This window comes from Mustela lutreola, chromosome 6 (genome assembly GCF_030435805.1).
Source record: "Mustela lutreola isolate mMusLut2 chromosome 6, mMusLut2.pri, whole genome shotgun sequence".
Taxonomy (NCBI): domain Eukaryota; kingdom Metazoa; phylum Chordata; class Mammalia; order Carnivora; family Mustelidae; genus Mustela; species Mustela lutreola.
In genome coordinates, this window is record NC_081295.1 from 38435782 (window position 1) to 38459511 (window position 23730).

Here is a 23730-nt window from a genome sequence, read left to right on the forward strand (position 1 = left end):
TGGGGTGTATTTCAAATATTTACTTTCCATGATTTCCCATTTTGAAATGTAGCAGAAGACATCCAGCTTGCTAGGTAATTCCTTTTCCATATCCTACTCTGTCACCTCCAAAAAACTCACCCAAATTTGAATACAACACTCTCCTAAACCAACTTCACTTCTTTCCTTTTTTGTTTTCTCTGAATAGTACAGCATTTCACATTCTATAATATCCTCTGCGGTTTTCATTCTTTCATTTCACTCTTTCTGCCATGACTCCGCCATAGCAGAATCTGTAATCAAAGAGATAGTACACTATCTCATCTCTAAGTATACACCTTTACCAATTTTATTCACACTACATAAGCTGCTTCCCCATCTGTTCTCTCCCAAACAAAATCCCATTGTGGACAACCTTGCTTCGCCTGCACATGCGCCATGAAAGCCTTCCGTGACAATACTAATTCACACTGATCCCTTCCTTGTCTCAACTCTGTCATTGCACAGTAGATAGGTCTTTCATGACTTACTACATCATCCGGCTCTTAGAGCCATTGAAGCATGCCAGTGCACTTTTTCACAATCAAAATTCAGTTCATTTATTTTCAGAGCTGTTTTGACTGCCTGCATCTTTAAGTTAAAGCCAAGGAGAATATGAGCACCTTGCTCATTTTCAGTATGTTGATACCATCAACCTCTCAGACCAGTGATCCTAAACCCTAGAAAGAAGTATTTGATGTTGTTTTTACCCACCATCTTCCAAAAAGTGGAATTATCAATGCTGCTTACACTGGAATAATTTGCCTGCTTGAACTTAATTCTTTTTTTTTTTTTAAGATTTTATTTATTTATTTGACAGACAGATCACAAGTAGGCAGAGAGGCAGGCAAAGAGAGAGAGAGGAGGAAGCAGGCTCCCTGCTGAGCAGGGGCTCAATCCCAGGACCCTGGGATCATGACCTGTGCTGAAGGCAGAGGCTTTAACCCACTGAGCTACCCAGGCGCCCCTTGAACTTAATTCTTAAATGACAGTTTTTAAAAACACTCTTGAAAGGCTGAATACACAAATGGACATTGATCAGATGCCATATATGACAACAGAGCTCTGACCTAAAACTTTTGCAGCAACCATAACCTCCGCAGCAACTGGCTGAAAACACACAAGAGTTTTTCAATGACTGCCAACTTTCCTGCTTCTTTTTGCCCCTGTTTTTGAATCAGGAGGAAGCAAAGAAAGCCAAATATTCTCCTAGTCCATCATGTAGGATGCATCGCATTTAGGTAGCCCACCTGCAGCTTTCCCATGCCCATGTCCTCCAACCAGAGCACACCTGAAACCTTTCATGCCCCTGGACTATAAAGCTTTTCCACTTCACTGCCTGCTGTGGAGTCTCTGCCAAACAGAAGTCATGGTGACTGACTCCCTTGCTATAGTAAGCTTAGAATAAACAGCTTCTGTTTGTTCTCATTGGGGTGGTCTTTATTTATTTCCGCACTCTAAAATAATTTGTTTTGACCTTGATTCAAGCATAATTGATATCACATGCAAGTAGTGGCATCTTCATGTCTATGTGCCTCATGTAGAGAAAGTTTGAATCATTGAAGTTATCAGTGTTTATCTGTTGCTAGTGATACGTGCTGGCTTTGGGATGCTGCTTTCTGTCTCTTGATCACACTGTGTATAGAGCAACCATTATTATGGATATAACCGTATTTGCAGGCCATGATTATTATATATGGAAAAAGCATTAAGCCTGAATGCAGTTCTTCAGATTAGGAAGAGGAGAAAGGACACAGCTGCCCAGATCACTACCTGGAAGTGTAACAACCTCATCTCATTATCAGTCCCTGTCTTTAAAGGTTTCCCAAATTTTCCAGGTGCCAAGGCTGGAAGCACACACTTTTTCCCTCTGAATGTTCAATTTTGAAATCACAGAACCACTCCAGGCCTGGGGAAAGCTACAATCAATACCCTTTTTAATCTGCACTTTCAGTGAACACAATTTAGCAAGGGTACACAAGTAAAGCATTTTCTGATCCGAAAACAATAGGAACACAGAGCTATAATGCTGTATCTATGTCTCCGCTGATATCCTGAAAGAGCAATTTAATTTTGCAGCCATCCATGTGTAATTCGAGTGTGACACATTAACAAATGGATGGCTGGTCCATCTTCCTGGCTTCCTGTCAGGATCTGGCTCTCTTGATGCCTTTGGGCATGTCAGTGGGAGCTTCAGCCCATTCAGAGCTGCATCTGAAAGAATTAGGGGACATAAATGTGAACTGATGAGGACAGCGGCTATGAGGCAGGAAAATTAATAGTCTCATAGAAAACAATATGCAATGTAGTAACAAATCAGGGGAAATTGACATTTTACTTAGTTCCTCAGAACTATTTTAAATATAATATAGAGAATTTAAATTATTGTTGGGTTTATTGAACCTATTTAACATCTGCCAGAATTTAAAAATAAGTAAATCAAATGGAATGCTAAACTGTAATTGGATTTCTATTATATGTCTTCTGTATAACACTGGGTTGCCCTGGGAATATTAGACCTGATGTAATTAACCTGAGCTTGTCCTAAATGTCTTCCAGAGAGAAGCTGGAGGGAGAGTGCAGAAAAATGTCTCAGTAAGGTTGATTAGGATATACTCTAGCATACAATCTCTCCTCAAAGTAAAAATCCATCTTAACCAGGATTCCAAGCAGGATATGACTCTTCATGCCACAAACCAGTTCTCTCCCAGCCTCACCCTGACTACTTGCAAAAGCAACAATTCAGCAGGCATTTCTTGAGTTGAAAAAGAGAAAAGAGAGATGAGAACCCAGACTACAACAGAACCTACCCTTGGTAGGGTAGCTGGCCAAGGGTTATCGCTAGGGTCATCTATTTTTATTAGAATCACATGTTTATAATCTACCGGGTTTTTTGTTTTGTTTAGTTTTTTTGTTTTTTGTTTGTTTTTATAATGTGCATAATAAACCCAGTGCACTTCTTTTTATAGGTTACTGGCCTATCATTTCTAACAAACTTTCAAAACAGTTTTTAGTTATTTTAGGAATAGCTCTTCAGATTTGTTAAATACAGATGTGGAAAGCAGCTAAAACTTAACTGCACTTTATTAGCTGTAAGATCTGCTGAAGAGAATTAGGTGAAACCAAGGTTTTTACAAAGTTGTGCTCTGAAGAAATCTTTCTCCCCTAGAATATGCTGTCACTGACAACTGGATCAGGCACTAAATTTGTATTTTTTTTTAAAGATTTTATTTATTTATTTGACAGAGATCACAAGTAGGCAGAGGGGCAGGCAGAGAGAGAGGAGGAAGCAGGCTCCCTGCTGAGCAAAGAGCCTGATGCGGGGCTCCATCCCAGGACCAGGGATCATGACCTGAGCCAAAGGCAGAGGCTTTAACCCACTGAACCACCCAGGCGCCCCAGGCACTAAATTTGTATTGTCAACATTCTGTTTTACTTATCATTGAATTTTTGTTGCATAGGGTAGTTTCTGACATATGACACACTCCCAGAAAAGATTTGGTTAATGAAATTCATAAAAAGCAATATAAAATAACTGAATATATGAACTTTAGCAAAAAATATTTTATAAAAATTACATATGAAAGTGTCTAGCCTACAGCAGTTACTTAAAATGGCAAATGAATGCAGAGGTGGATTAACTTTTATCATATATGTATAGTACATGAACATTTGTTAAAAAAAAAAAAGGTGAATTAGATTGAGGTTTGAAATTTTGATGACATGAAACAACCATATAATTGGCATTACTATTTAAGGGCTTTTGAATGAAGAGTCTTTTAACAACATCAAATAAATTAGTTCTCTGACAGTTAAACAAAACTTTTGTCAATTTTAGTTAGCAAAGTAGGCTTTAGCTAGAAGTACCAGCCTCAAACAACTTTTTGGTTTGTTTTTTTGTGTTTTGTTTGATTTGGTTTGGTTTTTTTCTAAATTAAGATAGCAAGTAGAGGCCCAAGCCAATTATTTAAAAAATTTAGCTGGAAAAATAAATATCATCTGAGGAATTTTTAAGATGCAGATTTCCAGGGAACTTTCCAAGTTGGTTCTGCTTTCATGGGTCCAGATGAGGCCAAGAAGCTGAGTCACTTAACAAATCTCTGGTGATTTTGATGTAGGTATCTATGACTTCACTCAGAAACACTGATCCAAGCAAATTTAAGTTATATTTATTAGAATAAAACTGCAGCCTAGAAAATTATATTAAAATGTCTGCAGAGGAAGTAAAATGAGGCAGCAGCAAAAGATAGCATAACCTGGTGGTAAAGGGGAAAAAGATACAAAAAATGGATGCGCTCAGAAGATTGTCTTATGGAGATATAGTAATCCAAACTAGGTGTAGGAATTAGACAAACTTGGTCTTTAGTGTCTTTGGCCCTGTTGTCAAAAACTATCCAAATGAAAGGACTTTCCTTCAATTACCTAACTGCAATGTTTCTGCTTTTCTTTTTAGGGGGAATCAAACCTTTTTCAAAATAATAAATTGACTTTATGTTTATACTGATCTTGACTACATGTTGATGATGGCTTTAATTCTCACTATAAAAGAACAAATAAATTGGCTTTCTGGAATCTTGATTTTATGCACGTGTGATTACTCAAAGCCTGAATACTCCTGGACCTTACTATGCTTCATATATATATATGTGTGTGTATATATATATATATGCACACACACACACACACACACATATATATACACATACACACATATGCATATGTATGTATATGTATATATGTATATGTATAAAATAGCTTTAAAATTAAACAGAATCTCCGTGTGAAGAATAGTAAAAACTCAGAACCTCCTCTTTCATTCTCAGAGATCTACTTGGCCATTGAACCACTCCTATTATTACTGCTGCTTCATGATATGACCTTAAGGAGCTGCCTTTTTTTTTTTTTCCTCCTTGGATAGGGAACTTTTCCTTCATTTTCTGTAAAAGATTTGAGAGGATGTTATAAAATATAAATCAGATTTTAAAACATCTCGAAAATGTAAAAAACAAGGAATGGGTTAACATATAACCAATTTCATAATAAATTATGACTGACTTGTTTTCCTCTTTCAATGCTCTGCAGTTTTAATGTTCATTTGAATCACTTGTGTATCTTCTATTATGCAGATTTAGAATGATGAGGGCTCAGGACCTTAATGTCTGCATTTAGAAGAGGACATTACTACATCTTGAACTTCAATGCTGAGTAGAAAGGGTGCAGGATAACTTCTCTCTTTTTCTCTCCTTTTTATTTCTTATTTCTCTATCTGTTTTCTTCCCTTCATATACTACTCAGAGAGAATTAGAAGCTATCTCCCCTGCTTCTCTAAGCACTGGCTTCTAAGCTTTCTGTCCTCACCACATTTTTTTTCTTCTGATAATTTGCTACATAGGGAAATATGGCTTTAGCCATGCATCAGTCCAATGATATTAAAATTAATTATAATAAGCTTAGTATCCATACAAGAAAGATGAATACACAATAGCAGTGGCAGTGTTCTCATTTACAAGCGCTGAAAAGTCTGGGTATTTGGGACTTCTGGCCACATGCTGCTCTCTGAGCTTACTTTTTCTTTTTATTCCTCATTTTTAGTAAATTCCTATTTAAAGTCTTTTAACTAAAGTATGACTTGATGAAGTTTAACTCCAGCTATCATTTACTATATATCAAATATGTAGGGGGTACTTGTTGAAAGTTTATAAGTATGAAAAACAATGTGGTTCACAATTACCCAAGTAAATGAAGTTACCCAAGTAAATGAACAAAAAACATTTCCAAGCTAAATAATATTACTTCATGCTTTTGTATTTCTGAGAAATTTTAAGTTATTTCAGATTATTTATAGAAAATCTGGAAAAGAGATTGTTTCTGCAGTTAGAATGTCAAAATCTTAATTCATATAAGCTGCATTAAAAAGTTCATTTGGTTTTGGTGTAGGTCACAAATCCAAGAACACCCTTCTACCTTCACCACTTCCTAACCTCAAATGGCAGGTCAAAGATTGACCCAGAGGAAATGAAGAAAGGTAGACAGAGATAGAATAATTCAAGACAGGCTCTTCAGTAAGTGAAAAAAATGAGAGTCTGAATCCAGTCAACATTTCAGCGTATTAATTGCTTTGTTTCCCTGTCAAGAGGCCCCAAAGCTTGATAAACAATTTAATGAACCTCCCCTTGAGCATGGGTAGACACACTTTCATAAAAATCTGGATTCATGGGTATTGAAGATTATTATTATCTAATTGAATTTTCATCCTGTTTGTAATACAAAGCTTTGGAGGAACTTTTAAAGGGGAGAGTTCAGAGAAAACTGCCAGAATATTCTTCTGGAAAAATACCAGCTGAACTGCCCCCTACTGCAGCTTCCTGAAACAAGCTTCCAATGGAAGAGACACTAGGTCTTAGAGCAGGCCATTCAAGGGTCTCTTCCACATGAGTATACATTTTTAGTTCTTGTTTAATTGTTCCTGACAGGGAAGGTGGGAGCAGGAAAGCCACACCAGCTCATTTTGCTATTGAAAACCTTGTCTCTGAGCCAGGACCTCAGGCAGAGGTTACTAGGGGTTACTTGGAAGAAGACTCAAAATGCTATACACACTTGGCCAGGTCTACTATTTCATCATTTTAAAGCAAAAACTTTGAACCTTTGTCAGAAAACTATGAACTTATGGTTAAATATCTCGGAGAAGGGGGCTGAAAAAATAAACACAGGTCTTTTTTTTCTTTTCTTTTAACAGGGGAAATGCACCAGCACATGATTTCAGTAATTGCTACTTGTCTCCTGGGAGTGTTGTGAAAGAATAGGTGAAGGATATGGGGCTCTTCCTCTTCCTATAACATAAGCAAGGTCAGATCCACTGGCCTGTAGAAAGGATCAACTTTTTCCTTTTGCATTTTTATGGGAAAATTTAAAAGGCACTCTCTCTCATCAGTTAATATATTTTCACAAACTTATGAAGCGCTGGGCATTTTAATAGATTCTTGAAAAAGAACAAAACAGTATATTAATTTTGATCAGAATCAATAAAAGGGAGAAGCAAATAAGTAGAAAAGCAGATTTTATTTTTAGAAGATTTCACTGGAGGAATAGCAAGGATTTAGGGCAGAATAAGAAAAAGAATGTAATTTTAGTGGGTTTTTTTTTTTGAGTTTCTAAAATTAATCTACTAGTTTCAATAGATGGTCATTCTGTGTTGAGTATCTCAGGAAAAGCTGGGGACAGCTGGACTGAGTAAATTAACCTTTCAATGGTATGTGCATACACACACACACACACACACACACATGAGAAAGAGAAGATTCAGAGATTCTTAGTATTGATAATGATAAAGATGATAATAACTATTTTTATCAAATGCTCAATATCAGTAAGACATAAAATATTTTGGGAGACTATGTGATTGAATTATTAATAAGGACAACAACAAAACCCTATCCTCATTTTATAAATAAGAAAACTAAAAACATAAAAATAAAAACAAAACAAAACAAAAGAACTGACACCAGAGAGATTAGAAAGTGGTGTTGAAAAGCCAACTGTCTTTAGCTCCAAAATTAGTAGTTGATAAAATTATATATAATTATTTTATTATTTTCTCTTTTTTCCCCCCCTCCCATTGTCCAGTACTACCTACTAGTCACCTTGGGTATTATCTTTTTTACTGAATGCATCTCCATCTTCTCTTTTTCTAATTTCACTTGCATAGCTATACAAATGACATCATAGATCTGTTATCATTCAAGACAGGAATTCTATTTGCTAAAATTGTAATAAGTTCTTATAATATTGAAATGTGTAAATAAATACACTGATGTGGGCTGGGTAAATTTAAAAAATCAAATATGTAAATGACAAACTAATTTATTAATGTTTTCAGAATTTCTATATTTGACAGGATCAAGTAACACATGTAGTCTGTAAAACCCCAGCTACTCAGGCATGTTTCTATTGTGTTACATGTATGGTCCAGATTATAGATGATCACTAGGTATTTAATGACGTGAGACGATTTATGCTTAGGATTTTCAAGAGAGAAATTCAGCATCAGGCAGTTGGATAACCTTTAACATAACTTTCAACGTTGAGTTACTCCAATTAGAAAATTTACTGTTTAAAACATCATCTTATTCCCATTATTTTATTTGATTTTTCATTTTTATTTACTAAGAACTTGGTCTCCATAGATATATCTTGTAAAGCACATGCCATATCTTGTTTTGAAGTTCAAGAAAATTTTTAATATGTCACATCAAAAAACCAAAAATGACTGTTTTTTGTTTTTCTCTTTTCTTCTAGGATTCAGTTCACAGCTATTTATTTATCATTTAAATGCATTCAACTGAAAAACGAACATTTTCCTGCTGAATATGGGAACCATCAAAGATAAAGATGGGCTGCTGTTTTTAGTGCCTGCAAACACCCTGCAAACACAGGGTCTAGATTTATCTACCTTGAAAGACATGCTATTTGTCAAAAGCTTGTTTAGCATGGAAAATCCTCTATGACCAGTATTAGTCAAGTTCAGTCATTTTTGTCCCTTATATTGGATGTCAGGAAGAGGAAAGGAGCGAATCCTCAGTAATTCAAGCACACTATTCTTTTATTTGAATGACAGCTTTAATAACTTCTCATTAAAATACAATTTTATAGACATTTTACATTAATTTGCATTAAATATCTTTTTGATAATTAAGATATCATGAGTATATATGTGTATGTGTGTTTGTGCATGGTTTGGTGGATAAATAATCCTCAAATCTCTCTCACATTATTTAAATAGCTTGTGAAATTCCATTCTCTCCATCAAGCTTCTCCAATTGATGACACCATTTTCTACAGCACTGTCATATCAGTTTGACATTCCCCTGGCCTCTTCCCTAAAATCCATGGAATCTGTGTTCTTACTTTGCTTCCCATACACAAAAAAATGCAGCTATTCATTTTTTTCTGACTTACTTGGCTATTCATGTATTTCTTATTTATATATATGTGACAGTAATTTATTGTCTTTAGGATCCTTGGTTTTAGCGAAGTCTTCACTCAGTATAATTAAATGGTTTCAGAATCATCTCTTAATCTGGTCTAAATTTTACAGGCTAAGGCAGCTTTGCTTCACAGTTGGTGGTTGAGTCAGTGAGCAGTTTTCCAGCAATTCTGGAGTTGAAGCTGTCTGTCCTTGTTTCATTCTTTTATTGTTTCTTGGTACAAGGAAAGAAGAAAAAGGGTTTTCTAATTGTAAGAATTAAATACCTTTGTTCTTCCTCTGAGCTTGAGGTCTTCTAAGCCTTCATGTAGCCCATTTTATTTATCTTTAACCCATTTTAATTCACTTACATATACATGTTACAGTTTTTCTTGGTCTAGAGCTTTCAGAAAAACAGGACTAGTGTACACATTCTATATCTATATGGAAGTAAACAATATGTTATCACCTAACTTTGATCATATGATTTATCTTGTCCCTTTGGAAAGAAGAATATAGTCAAAATATAAGACTTTCAGGTTTTTAACTTCTCAAATAGGAAATGAATATAAGGAGCTTAAAAAGGGGAATGATTTGTTTGACACAAAAGACAGAAACCTCAAGGACCTTTCATATATAGTCTGTGTCAGCAAAGAGAGGAGTAACTCTTATTGCCCATGAAAACATGTTCTAGTGAAAAGAGCGAACCCAATGGTCTAGAATTCTTTAAAGAGAAACCCCCACATAATTGTAACTCAGGAATGTCCTTATGGATACTTGTTTTGTGTATGTGTACCCTGGTCATTTAATGAGATGAGTTTGGTTTAAGAAGTTCTGTTCAGAGTCTGGAAAACTTTGGGTCAAGTAGGTTATTTTTGAGTACCCCCCTCCCCCAAAAAAGACTGAAATCATTAATAAAGACCCTCCTAAATTTTGCCAAAACATTATGATAACTTTCTTGGCTAATTTGGATATTGTTAGTAAGTGATATGTTTCATATGTAAAACTTATACCTTTGCTGCCAGGAAATGATGATGAAGAGCAATTTAGAAGTCCTATCTCCTTCATAATGCTTTAAAATTCGAGGCAGAGACCTTCATCACATCCTCCCCCCCCAACACACACACACAGGTTTCTTTTATAGCACTGAAGACTCTAAGGGAAATGGAGCTAAAAAACAAAAAACAAAAACAAAAACAAAAACCAACCAAACAAACAAAAAAAACTATTTCCAGCCTCCTTAGAGGTACAAATCCACAAATCCCTAGGGGTTTTGATCAATCTTAGGGTATGCCAATGTACTTAAACATCCTTATCTATTTTACTTCAAGGAAAACGAAGAAGCCTCTGTATATTTCTGAGTTGACAAGTCCTCTGTCATGGGCATGGTCCTGGACCAAAAAAAGAGTGATATCAACTCTATCTCCAAAAGGTTATTTTTATTAGTTAGTTTTCAAAATGTTTGAAACAAGATTTGAATAGGAAGCCCAAAGTTTGAAAATCTGACAGTTGAGATGTATTTGATGTGCTCATGAAGGTATGGTGAGATCCCAGAGTCTCAGCTACTAGGTTCTTTCTCCTCTCTCCAAACCCAGGTTAGCCCTGGGACAATGTCCACAAAGTTACTCCATCTGAGTCCTAGAACTTCAACTACTATTTTAAGCTTACTGCCTATGTAGCTGAAGCACAAGCCTTACTACTTCTGATTTTAGGGCAGTATAATATGTTAAATGGCACACTCCTCCCACTCCCCCAAAATGCCCACATCTTAAACCATGGGACTCATGAATCTGAACTTATTTGGAAGAAGCATCTTTGCAGAAGTAGTTAAGGATCTCAAAGATGAGATCTTTCCAAATTATCCAAGAGAACCTTAAATCTAATAATAAGTATCTTTATCAGAGACACACAGAGGAAAAACATACATGGAGAAGAGAAGGCCATGTGAAGATGGAGACAGAGGCTGGAGATAAGTAGCTATAAGCCAAGAAATGCCTGGATTCACCAGAAAATAGAAGAGGCAAGAAAGGATTCCCCCTGGAGTCTTGAGAGATAGGAGTGCAAATCTATCAACTCCTTAATCTCAGACTTCTGGACTCCAGAACTGTGAGAGCATAAATTTCTGTTATTAGACACCCAATTTGTTATAGCAACCACAGGAAACTAATACAGGTAGCTAAATTTCTTTCTGTAAGTTGATTTTCCAAAGGTTACCAGAATACTATTTTTACTCATTGCTACATTGACTTGTGAATGCAAAAACAGAACAAAATCAGTCTTTCATGGTTATTACTGGAGACAGTATTTAACATGTTATGGAGCACTAAGGCTGGAGAGATTTATATATTCACTATTCATTCAATAGTATTTGGGAAAGTACTAAAGCATTCTTAAAGGCACATGATAAATAAACATATGAGGTTCTGCTCCTGTGAAATTTACATTCTAGGGATAACACTAAATAGAAGGGTTTTTTTTTTTCAAAATAGCATATTTAAATTTTAAAACAGATTTTAAAAAACCTGTTGACAGTTGACAGATATCATTAATATGTAGTAGAGGAAATACCTTCTAAACTAATGTAATGATACCACGTGATCCTTTTCTTAGATATAAAGGACTTTTGAAGGTCAAATCAAACTAATGTGTGCCTCTGTTTCTCAAAATGTCAAAATGCTCCATGTGTATGAAGTTGCATTATGTATTCCATTATTTTCTAATAAATTACCATATCTTCAAAAAACCAAATGGGGAAAAAAAAAGAATAAAAAGCAGCTGACAATTAAATGCTAGAATAGATGAAAATAAATATTTAATGGTGTGACTAAGTATAAGGGCATGGGGTTATTAGAAAAATATTGGGTTAAGAGTTTTTCAGGGGGTATTTTAAGCTTTCATTTCCTTTTTGTTCATGCCAAGCAACCTCAGGCAATTGAGACTCGAGAGATTTCGTGGTATGAACTGTTAGGCCATAACTTAGTGAAGTAAAACACAGCATATGGCAATTAGTGGCGTGTGGTTTCCTTTAAGCTATTCATTTGGCCAGTGTAACAGGAGCACCTAAATTCCTTCAGCTTATCATAATGTGGTACTATGGAGGGGGTCCAAGGCAAAGACGGGCATTGCAGGAAAGAAGTTTTCCAAAAGGTACAGGTACTTAGATAATGAAGGATGAGGAGCAAGAACTAGCTGCACAGAATTTGCCAAAAAATGGAAATTAGACAAAGAAGAGCAAGAGCCAGAAATGATATATGATCCAAAGACATAAAAGTCCTCAGGCATCAGAAACTCTTCAAAAGTTCTTTCGACCCATTACCCTTTACCATTTCAAATTTTCACTTCGTGAAGTATAAAAGGTATTTCCTGGCTTGTATTCTTTTGGAGGGGTTAAGTAGCTGTGAATTGTTCTCCTATATTTAAATTCTAGAGGCTTCCTCCTCCTGTGTTTTTAATTGGATCATATGAAAAATATCATACATCAAAAACCAGAAAGACATCTGCAAGGCATTGGGACAGATTCCCCAGTGGAATAAATGCCCGAGAAGAGATCATATCCTGTCATTTTTCACTGAAAAATTATCTTCCTTATGTCATAGTATATGATATCATAGTATAAAATATACTATTATATATTTTCCTCTAAAGTATCACATTTTCCTCTAAAATTTTTGTAAAGGTTGGGATATATATATACCCCTTGTTCAGTTATCAACCTAATTCTGATTATTGGATTTCTACTTCAATATTACTGATTAATCATAATGAAACATAAATCACATTTGTATTCTATAAACATGATTGCTTCTGTAGCCAAAACTATCGTAGTTATAAAGAAATGGAAGATTAAACTCCAAAAGTTTTCCCTCTTTCTTATCATTAATTCATGGATATGATGGAAAGAAGTAGTTATTTGCTCCTCTATGTGCTAGATACTTTGTTAAGTAATTTACATTCTTATTTCTTTCGCATGGTGACCTTGCTAAGTAGTTATTATCGTCTTCATTTTATAGGGAAAATCTCTCTTCCATCACCTAAAGCTGAGAGTTGTAGTGATGGACTATGTGCTCAGCATTTCCATATATGGTTATTCAAATTTGCATTTCTTTAATGTAAAATGTTCTGATTTTAAAGTGTTATCATGTAGTTGATTTTTTTTTTAAAAATCACATGTAGAAAACAACAACAAAAGGTTCCAGAGGTGTGCCTTAAGCACTGAGCTTCTGAAATCATAATCATCCTTCATAAAGAACATTTGATTATTAAAAACTTCTATCACCTACTATACACATCAAAATGAGTCACTCTATAGAATAGAGAATCATAGGATCATCCATTCTAATGGAATCATCTTATGACTGAAGAAACTGAATTCCAAGGAGGGAAAGTGAATATGCCAAGATCACAGATATAAAGAGCAAAGATGAAACTAGAACATAATTCTCCTCTGAGCCCAATCTTTCTTGCACTTTATCTTTCTTTCCAGCCCATCTTTCTTGCACAGTATTGGGCTGCCTCAAAACCAAACTAGGTATGTATGATGCAACACGTCACTAACAGGTGATTTGGTGACGATTTTTCCCCAACTGCAGCTAGCCATTATTGCATAAAATCATGTTTTTAAACTAAAATCTATGCACATGCAAAATCCATTCATTTTGCTGCTGTTTTATTTAATAATGGGGAATGTGATATCAACACAATATACAGAAAGTGATGACAACAATAGCTTGATAAAATACTATATACATATATATTGCTTGTAAGTTGCTGATGGCTTTATTTCATAACTTTAGTCAAAGAAATAAAATTACTTACATACCTCAAATGAAATAAACACAGAAAATCATTTATATTTTGTAACACAAAAATTTTGCCTATGGTTCCTGTTTTATTCTATTCTTGGTTTGGGAAGCTGACTTGCATACTAATGACACTGTGAATGCAATCCTCTGGTGCCTTCTGGTTCTCATCATTCATTATTGATGCAGTATTTTTGCTGTTTTTCTTTCATTCTCAAAGTTTATGTTCCACAAAGAGCTATCCTTTAAAGCCCCATCAATGTAATTGTATTATTACATTTATCTACTCTGAAATGCCTTGGACAGCCTTTAGTCTTTTAGGGGTTTAGAGTTTTATGATATCTGCTTAGATTCCTCATTTTTTACTATATATTTATAATCTTTTCCTTCGAATTCAGTTATAAATCAAAATATTCTAGTGTGGACATGAGCATGATTTACAATCTCTGGAGAAGATAAATCCTATCTTTTTTACTGTATTTCAGTGAAAATGTGTACTGAAGTTCTTTAAAGATTTGTTTATTTTAGAGAGAGAGTATGAATGTGCCAGTGAGGTTCAGAGGGAGACAGGGTGAATCTCAAGCAGATTCCCTGTTGAGCATGGAGCCTGATGTTGGGCTCAATCTCACGACCCTGAGATCAGGACCTGAGCTGAAAAGTCAGGCACAACAAACGGAGCCACCCAGGCACCATTGTAGTGAATTTTTGAATGAAATATATTCATTTTTTAAAAAAGAAAATAATAAAAAAGTGAACTGAAAAAGGAAAAATATTAAATGGGCTTGTATAATTAAATATTGATAAATAATATGCAATGTGTATATATGTATATATGTGTATATATGTGTGTGCATGTATGTGTGTATATGTATGTATAGACATATAAATATTGATATATAATATGCAATGTGTGTATGTATATATATGTGTGTGTGTGTGTATACACCAATACAAAGTTTACTTCCTTGGAAGAATGAAAGTCACCTCTCTTCAGTCTTTAACTTTTCAGATTCTAGAGGATTCCAAAGTTAATCATATTTAAATCCAGTTAGTTAGAAACCTTTATAAAGGTAAGACATTGGGGAAATATTTCCATTATTTGCTCAGGAAAGCACTGTGGTGGTAAAATAAAACACATGATCTCAGGTAACAAATCAGTGGAAAAACAAGCCTACCATATCTGAAGTCCTTTTTGCACTTAGGAGAAATAAAGACAAGCCTTAATTAAATGCCTCCTATGGGATAAGCCCATTGCTAAGCAGCTTGCCCCTTTCATGCCATAGAACTCTCACCACATGAATCTCAGAAAAACTTAGGGGACAAAGAGCAGTCTACTTGATAAGAAAGAGTAGGGGGATTTGGTTTAGAGAGGTAAAATGGGTCAGCAGATGAAGGCCAGGTTGGGGATTTGACCTCATGCTTTTCTCTGCACCTCAGCTTCAGGTGCAGAGAAAAGAACATGGTGCTTTAGGTGTGTCCATCCTTTGGAGTGTCATTGGAATGCCTAGAGCCTGAAACCATCCAATTATTTTTATAACAAAAGGGAGCTCATGGTGGATTAACATAAAATAGTGGGAAAAAACAGAAAGCTAAAGAAAAAAAATCAAGTTAAGTCGTAGTTTTATTTAATTTGACTCCTCTTAGAAAATGTTTCACATTTGTTTAAGTATAATCCTTTTAAAAACACGGAAATAAATGTGTTTCTAATAGCATATGTATGGCAGGTAGGCTATTATGGGCAGGTGGAGATAGGGAAAGCAAATAAAAGAATTAAGCTGTAGCAATATACAGTTTATTTTGATGGTAAAAGACTCAAAAGGAGATCCAAGGGAGCTTGTGGAGTGAGTGTGTGTGTGTATGTGTGTCTGGTCTATAATGACAATGGTGGGAGCCATGAAGATATAAACACACACACAAATTATAAATAGCAGGGAAGAATCAACCACAGAAGTTTAAAGAATACTCACATGAGTTTAGGATGGGGGAAAACAAAGACAGAAAAGCCAACAATGGAATCCAAATCACAGCTCAAGAAGATGGAGCAGAACATGCATTCCTTTTCTTGTTGCCTTTTCCTGTTTTCTTCATAGATTTAAACACATGTTCATTTATATAACATTTGCTTAGAGTGTTTTCTTTGAATAAGCTATTATGCATTGAGCATTTGTAAACATTTTATAAAGTAAGCAATTTTACGAGGTGCTATTGATTTTAATAGAATGGGAATAAGGTCTGCCTGATGTTCAGAAAGGCAGATTGGCAACGCCACAAAACTCCGTGTTTTGTGAGTACAGCCCTTTACTTTCTCTCTTCATATGTAGTATTTACAGACTGATTCACAGAGCAGTTCTGCCAAATTCTGCTCCAGTGACAAATAAAAAACACCTCCTTATCTCCCATGGAAACTTTCTGTAAGTGTTGAATGTCAGAATTTGGCCTGAATCGCATGTCCCATAAATAAGAAGATAATCTAACTAAAATGTTGGCTCAAAAAATCTTCTCACACAGACTTAAAGAATTTATTTTTTCTGCTCAGATTTATGAGATGTCATGCACTGTCCTTCCCCAAATTTTTTTGGATAAAGCCAGGCACATTTTTTTTTTTTCTGATGACCTGTCCCTGGGATAAAGGCTTAATCTTTCTGATTTCTAGAGTAGTTCTTTAAAAAGTGGTTCTACAGAACATGAACATTTAAACTTATTTTTAAAATTTTATTTTTTTCCTAGTTAAGTAATCTGCTCCTTTTCTTCCTCAGTGCTTATGTGATCTTTTAATTCCTGAAAATTTAAAGCTATTAACATACTTATATGTCATTATATATATATATATATATATATATATGTATCTTTATAATATTCTTATTTCCTCAACACATTCTTATTTCTTGAGTTTGTGTTTTCATTCATTCTTTTCTCATTCTACTACCAAATACTTTTAAAATCTACTCATCTATCCCCTCTTCACCTCCAAGTGTCTGTTTCTTTACTTTTGTAGGATGGCCTTTGAACCTTCTTCAGAAAGGCATTTCCTGATGCTGACGGAGTGTAGGCTCAAGCCAGACCACTGGATTCAAAGTCTTTCTCCACCATTTACTATCTATGCACCTGTAGACATTTGCTTAATTGTTCTCTGCCTCAGTTAAAACTGACAATATTAATAACATAAGTATAATAACACTAATTTTCTCATAGCATTACCATGAAGAAAAATGCACATATGGCACTTCAAACAGTACCAGGCACAAAGTAGCCAATAAATGTGAATTATTAACATTCTCAGTTATTAATCTGAGTGGCTGGTTGATGTGCAGTTGTTTATTATCAACTCTATGATCCATTAGCCCAAGGGATCTGGAGAACAGCTCATATATGGACAATCCCAAAAGAATATCATTTCTACACCATTCTTCCCTGTGTTTGTTGAAACAGTCATGCAAAAAGCCTACCTTATTGGGAAGATTCTTTATTCAATCTGATCACAACTCTACTCCCTGTTGTAGTGTGGTGGTCATCTGTGTAAGGTCTATATATAGAATCTTGATGCAATAGGGGAAGAGAAAAGAGGTGAAATTTATTCATACTTTGGAGAAAGTCCTAACATTCAGGAAAGATGGCTGGCATCTTGGGGGACTTGGGTGGTGCAGTCAACTAAATGTCTGACTCTTGGTTTCAGCTCAGGTTACTATCTCAGGGTTGTGAGATTGAACTGTGGGTTCAATCTCTGTGCTCTGTGCTCCATTGCAGTCTGCTTAAGACTCTCTCTCTCTGCCCATCCTCTCTGTCTCTCAAAATAAATAAATATATAAATAAATAAATCAAAAAAAAAAAAAAGGATCACGGGCAGATGAAGGAGGAACCATCAGTGCAAGAAAAAAGTAACAGAAATTTCTTACACTTTCAGATCTCCTGCTTGGGATTAAGTGCCCCAAATCTTGGTGACTAATATTTTTTTAATAGAAACTTCAAGTGCACTGTCCTCTTCTGATCCAACATCAGTTATTGCCTCTGGCCCAGAAAAAAAAATTAGTACAGAAAAGAACATAAATAAAGAGCATTCATGAGCAAAAATTTTTTTATTCATTATTTAAAATATATATATATTTTTTTTCATACTCAGAATATCTATACTATTTCAAAACTTATAGTTTATATATTTTACCTTGTCCTAGTTTTACAGAACTAAAATTGTTACTTTTTTTTTTTTTTACTTTTAGTCATTTTGCATCTATTCCAGGAAGAAACATTTCCTTTCTCTCTAGGAACTAATTTTTGTTTTTATGTTTTGGGAGAGGCTACTTTGTTAAACTATGTACAATATAGATTTCAAATCAGTTTCTTTTAATCCATGTTGACTACCCTTTTCCCCCAGTTCAAAGTGCTGTCATGTCTCATGTATACTATTGCAGAAGGCTCCTAGCTCGTGCTCTCATTGTCAATAAGGATGTCAGAGTGATCTTTAAATATGAATTCTGATTCTGCCACTCAACTTGCTTATAACCCTTCCCACACTGATCTCGAAAAATTCTCCCAGTATTCGAAAGACAAAGCTCTTTATAAATGTAGAGACTGCACATAGGTTTTTTTTTTCTTTACTGAAAAGTATTTTTTTAATTTGTATTCATTTTTTTAGTTTATTTTCAGTGTTCCAGAATTCATTGTTTATGCACCATACCCAGTGCTCCATGTTTGATCCCTCTGATTTTCCTCATTCTATCCCCTTTGCCTACTATTAATTACCATCTCTTCAGTCAAGATTAGTTTCTGTGACTTATGTTTTTCTATCACTTGAACATTTTCTTTACAGCCTTATTACAATTTTTAATATTTAACTACCTATATGACCATTTGTTTCATTCTGTCAACCCAAAAAGTCTTAAAGCTCCATGAGGACAAGCTTTTCTATTCAATTTTGAAAGGGTAGTATTAACAACTGATAGTTTATGACACCAAAATATTTACTGAATGAATAAATTTGAATCTTCTATGATTTTTTTAAGATTTTATTTATTTATTTGACAGAGAGAGACAAAGTGAGAAAGGGAACACAAGCAGGGAGAGTGCGAGAGAGAAAAGCAGGCTTCTTGCAGAATAGGGAGCCCTACCTGGAGCTTGATCCCAGCACTCTGGGATCATGACCTGAGCCAAAGGCAGACGCTTAACAACTGAGCCACCAGGTGCCCACTTCTATGATTCTTACTTAACTTAAGGGTATTTATAAATTCAGAGTGTTCAGCAGATCACGATCGCTTTTTGTGAGCTTCAAGATTTTTTTTTTCTCAACTAAACATTGAATTTTGTTACGTGTGAATTCCCTTTGAGCTTTGAAAGAGGGCCAGAGTAATAAGAAGGAGCATTCTGACATCATAAAAATAATGCAGAGCTTTATTCTTCTTTTATCACATACTCTTTGTTTTTCCACATCACAAAAGCATAAAGCTATTTGATTCATGCTTTATGCTTTCTCACGGTAATAAAAATTTTAAAACATCCCATTTTAAGATATTATGTAACTACTGATTTCTTTTTCCCACATTATTGAATATTTGTTTATTTCACTTCCTGTTTAAAAACCAGCTATTGGTAAGTTACCTCCTTACCCAGCTCTAGAGCTATTCTTTCCCAGCATCTGAATATACACAGAAAGTTGGCATCTGATACGTCCTACCTGCAACAAAATTGTTATAAAATCTGTCTTTGAAATAAAGTATACATACAGGAAAATAAAGAGATGGGTATTGTTTTGTACAGTCTTTACACTGAAATAGAGATAAAGTACTAGAAGACCAGAAGGCTAATCTATTTCAAATGCTTGAAGACAAAGTCTAATTTGCTAAAAGTAAATCCTAAAAATGTGTTATTTTGCTTTAGTAATACATATTCAGAGTACAATTATGTGGTTTCATGTAACCGAGATTTCCAAACATTATTTTTGCACTGTTGGTCATCATTTTGTGCTGTTTGTGTGCCTGTTATCATCACAGTTTTCTGCTGTTTCTTCTGAAGCCATTTGCAAATGATAGACAGTACAGTAGAGAGGTGTTTATTTTCTCTTGTAAGCTCTATTAAATTATGGCATTTGTATGGTTGGTTTTCTATGAAATATGTAGTTCTGGCTTATTTTTAATTTGACATCATCTTAACTGCCGATCCCTCTGCTGGGGAATTAGATTAACCATTGTCTGCACTGGTGCCTGGTTCTTCCAAAGTCATTCTGGTACAGAATTACCACAGAGATGTACATGGCCTTGGGCAAATCATTTAGCTTCTCTGTACTCTCCTTTCTTCATATAAAATGGGGATTAAATGGCCTTTCTCTACCTACCTATCAGGAGTGCTTTAGATACAATTAGATAATAGACTTGAAAATACGAGGAGAGTTCGTTATAAAGCATGATAATCTAGCCTGAGGAACTCAAGTAGGAAAGCATATGTATAGAAGCTTTTAAGGAGATTTGTGTGTGTGTGTGGCTAGTTACATTCATAAATCAATTTGCTATCAAAAGAAAAAAATGTTGATTTGAGAGTATAATGAAACCATTTTCTATTTGTTATAAAAATGCTTCATATCCAGTCAATATTATTTTTAAAAAGATACATTCTAGTTTAAAGTGAGCTTTTGTAACTTAAATCTTTAGAGTGGCAAATGATCTATGTCAGAGCCAGGCTGGAAAACTCTAGGGGGACCTTCCGTGACTTATGGAGGGACAGAATTATTATTATTATTATTATTATTATTATTATTTTTAAATAGAGGGACAGACGTTTGGTGGAGAAGACCATTAGGTAGTCATTCTCTACAGATAGGGAAGGATCTCATGAAAAGCTTCTAAAACAGAAAATTCAGGAAAAACCTTAAAAGATCAATTCTTGGGGAAACACTGATTGGTAGAAGACAAGCATCAGATTTTCAAACAACAATGCCATACTTGCTTCTGATTTTTGTTTCTATTTTTTTTCTTTTTCTAAGTTGTTAGGAAAAGCTAAAGAAAAGCAGAGAAATTCAAAGGGCAAATGTGATCTTTGCCAAAGTGATTGGTTTCTTTTTCTAGATGAAGACCAAAGGTTAAAGTGAAGCCTATGGGCAAGGACTTTTAAGACAAGAGGAAATCAGAGAGGGAGACAAATCATAAGAGACTCATAATCAAATGTAATAAACTGAAGGTTGATTGAGGGGAGGTGGGTGAGGAATAGGGTAACTGGTTGATGGACATTAAGAAGGGCATGTGATGTAATGAGCACTGGATATTATATAAAACTGATGAATCACTGACCTCTACCTCTGAAATCAGTAATACATTATATGGTCATTAATTGAATTTAAATAAAAATAAATAAGTGTAAAAAAAAGATGAAGTTCATTTGATACAGCAAAGTATACTGGATTCATGATAGAGGAATCCACTTAATGAAAATGAGGGCAAATTAAATCTACCATAGTCTGGAAGAAAATCATGGTTAAGTTAAGCAATAAATGACAGCAATTAAAGATAATGAAATGGAAATACAATAATAAGTAGGTATTTGTATATAGTATAAAACCCAATTATGTAGAATTTAAGTATGGTATACTTACTATGGTTTCAGTTATTTTCTTAAGGAGTTCACCTTTTATTGAAGAAGCATGGAGATATGAAAATCGTGCCTTGATATTTGATTAACCATACCTAGAGAAATTATTTGAGATTTATTCTAAGGATGCATAGCTGGGTAAAGCCTGTCTATCAGCTACCCTGCCTGAAATGCAGTAACCATTCTAGTCACATAAATAGGAAGGTGGATGCAATGGACAATTTTACCAAGACAAGGGTAATCACCTAGATTTTTAAAAAAGAGTGGAGACAAACTCTTATAATTCTAATAATAGAATTCTGAAGACTTCTTTGAAGATTATCTGAGTTTACTGGGTTTTTATTTACCTTTTCTTCTGTAATCTTGTTGTCCATTTCATTAGGCAGATCGACAATATCTGAAATTGATTTAAAATAGTTTCTTAGAACCTGTTTACTGATTCTGAAAAGAGTTTCCAATTTCCTTTTGCTGTTTTAACAAAAAAAGTTTTTTTTAACAAAGTTTTGTTTTAACAAAAAAGTCTTTGTTGTAAATAGCTACAACAAACAAAAATTAAGATAACTATAACATAAAATCAAGAATCTTGTATGATTTATATATGTGTGCTTTTTTGTCTTACACACTTGAAAACTAATTTCTAGAGAGCAGAGGTAATAATTTACATTGTTCTTCCATAAAAATAAACAATCTGCACTGAAGTCTTTATTTGCAAAACAAATGAAACAAAAAACCAAAATCCCTCAGATATCATAGATTGAATAAGATATGCTTTAAAGACACAGTAAGATGGACTTTGAAAACTTGTTTTTAATCATTTGACTTAAGAATAGACCAATTGTTGTCTGATTGCTAAAAGAACTAACATGTAAAATTTAATAGATATATACATAGATGTATACCATGAATTCCTACAGAGTGTATAAGTGATGTAGAATATATGGTTTAACAATCACTTGTTTAAAATATTTCTTTATTATTTTAATTTTTAATTTTCACTGAGATGTTTTCTTTTCTTTTCTTTTTTTTTTTTAAAAAATTTTATTTATTTATTTGACAGACAAAGATCACAAGTAGGCAGAGAGGCTGGCAGAGAAAGAGGGGAGGAAGCAGACTCCCTGCGGAGCAAAGAGCCCGATGTGGGGCTAGACCCCAGGACTCTGAGATCATGACCTGAGCTGAAAGCAGAAGCTTTAACCCGCTGCACCACCCAGGGTCATATCATAGAGAGAGTTTATAGATACAGAATATTTCTAGCATCTCATATGCCCCCTCCCAATCAATAACCTCCAAATGCAATCTTGTCCTGATTTCTGTCACAAGGGATGAATTTTGCCTGCTCTTCAACTTCATGTAAATGGAATCTCATGGTGCTGTTTTACGGCTGGCTTTTTTGGTTCAGCATTCTTTGGGAGCCTATCAGTTATCTATAGCTGTGTAACAGATTACCTCCCAAAATTTAGCAGCTTAAAATTACAGTGAACATGTATGAGCTTACAGTTTCTGGAAGTCAGGATTCCCCAAGCAGTTTGCCCGCATGGTTCCAGCCTATGATTATGAACCTTTGCAGTTGCAAGAAATTTTCAGGTTGTGAACCTGAAAGATTTAGAACATAGAAAAGAAGAGAAAGGATCATGGTGTACAGGAAAGACCACACACAAGGAGAAAGAAAACTGATATAGATGGAAAATATTTATCATTATTTGTGTCTAAAATTTAAAAAGTAGGGTACTGTCAGGATAAATTGAATACTTTTAACCAAAGTTGACTGAAATTCCTCATACGACACCTGGTCAAAAACACTTCAGACACAACTTTTCTTTCTTTAATTTTACTAAATTTCCCCCTTCTAATCTGTTATTTCTCCTTGCTAACATGTATTTAATTTCTAGTAAGAATCACTATACATTTGATTTTCTCTTTTCTCTCCCCCGCCCCTGAAATCTCTCCTCCTTGAGCTTCCTGCTGGTGATATCATTGATAATCACAAAGGATAAAAGTTTAAAAATTTCAGTCTAACTTTGAGTGCTTTGTGAACATGGATTTGTAAATGAGCCAGCTTATGACTAAAAAGAAAAAAAAAATCCGGTAGCAAGTTTGTGAAGCAAATTAACTGGGGGCCAAATTTAGCCTTCTAAACTCATTTCATTTGCACCTCAGCTTGGACTTAAGCCATTAGCACAGCAGGAAAAAGCAATGGTTATGCACCAGGCCACCAGCACTTCCATGCATAAGATTTTGCAGAATGACAGAAATAATGAATGTAATTAAAACAGCATGTAGCCAAGAAAAAATAATTAGTATACAAGTTGGATGGCTCTGGGAGGCCCATGACATGACAAAAACATTTTTAAGGATTTTAATGACATCCTAAACTAGTTTAGT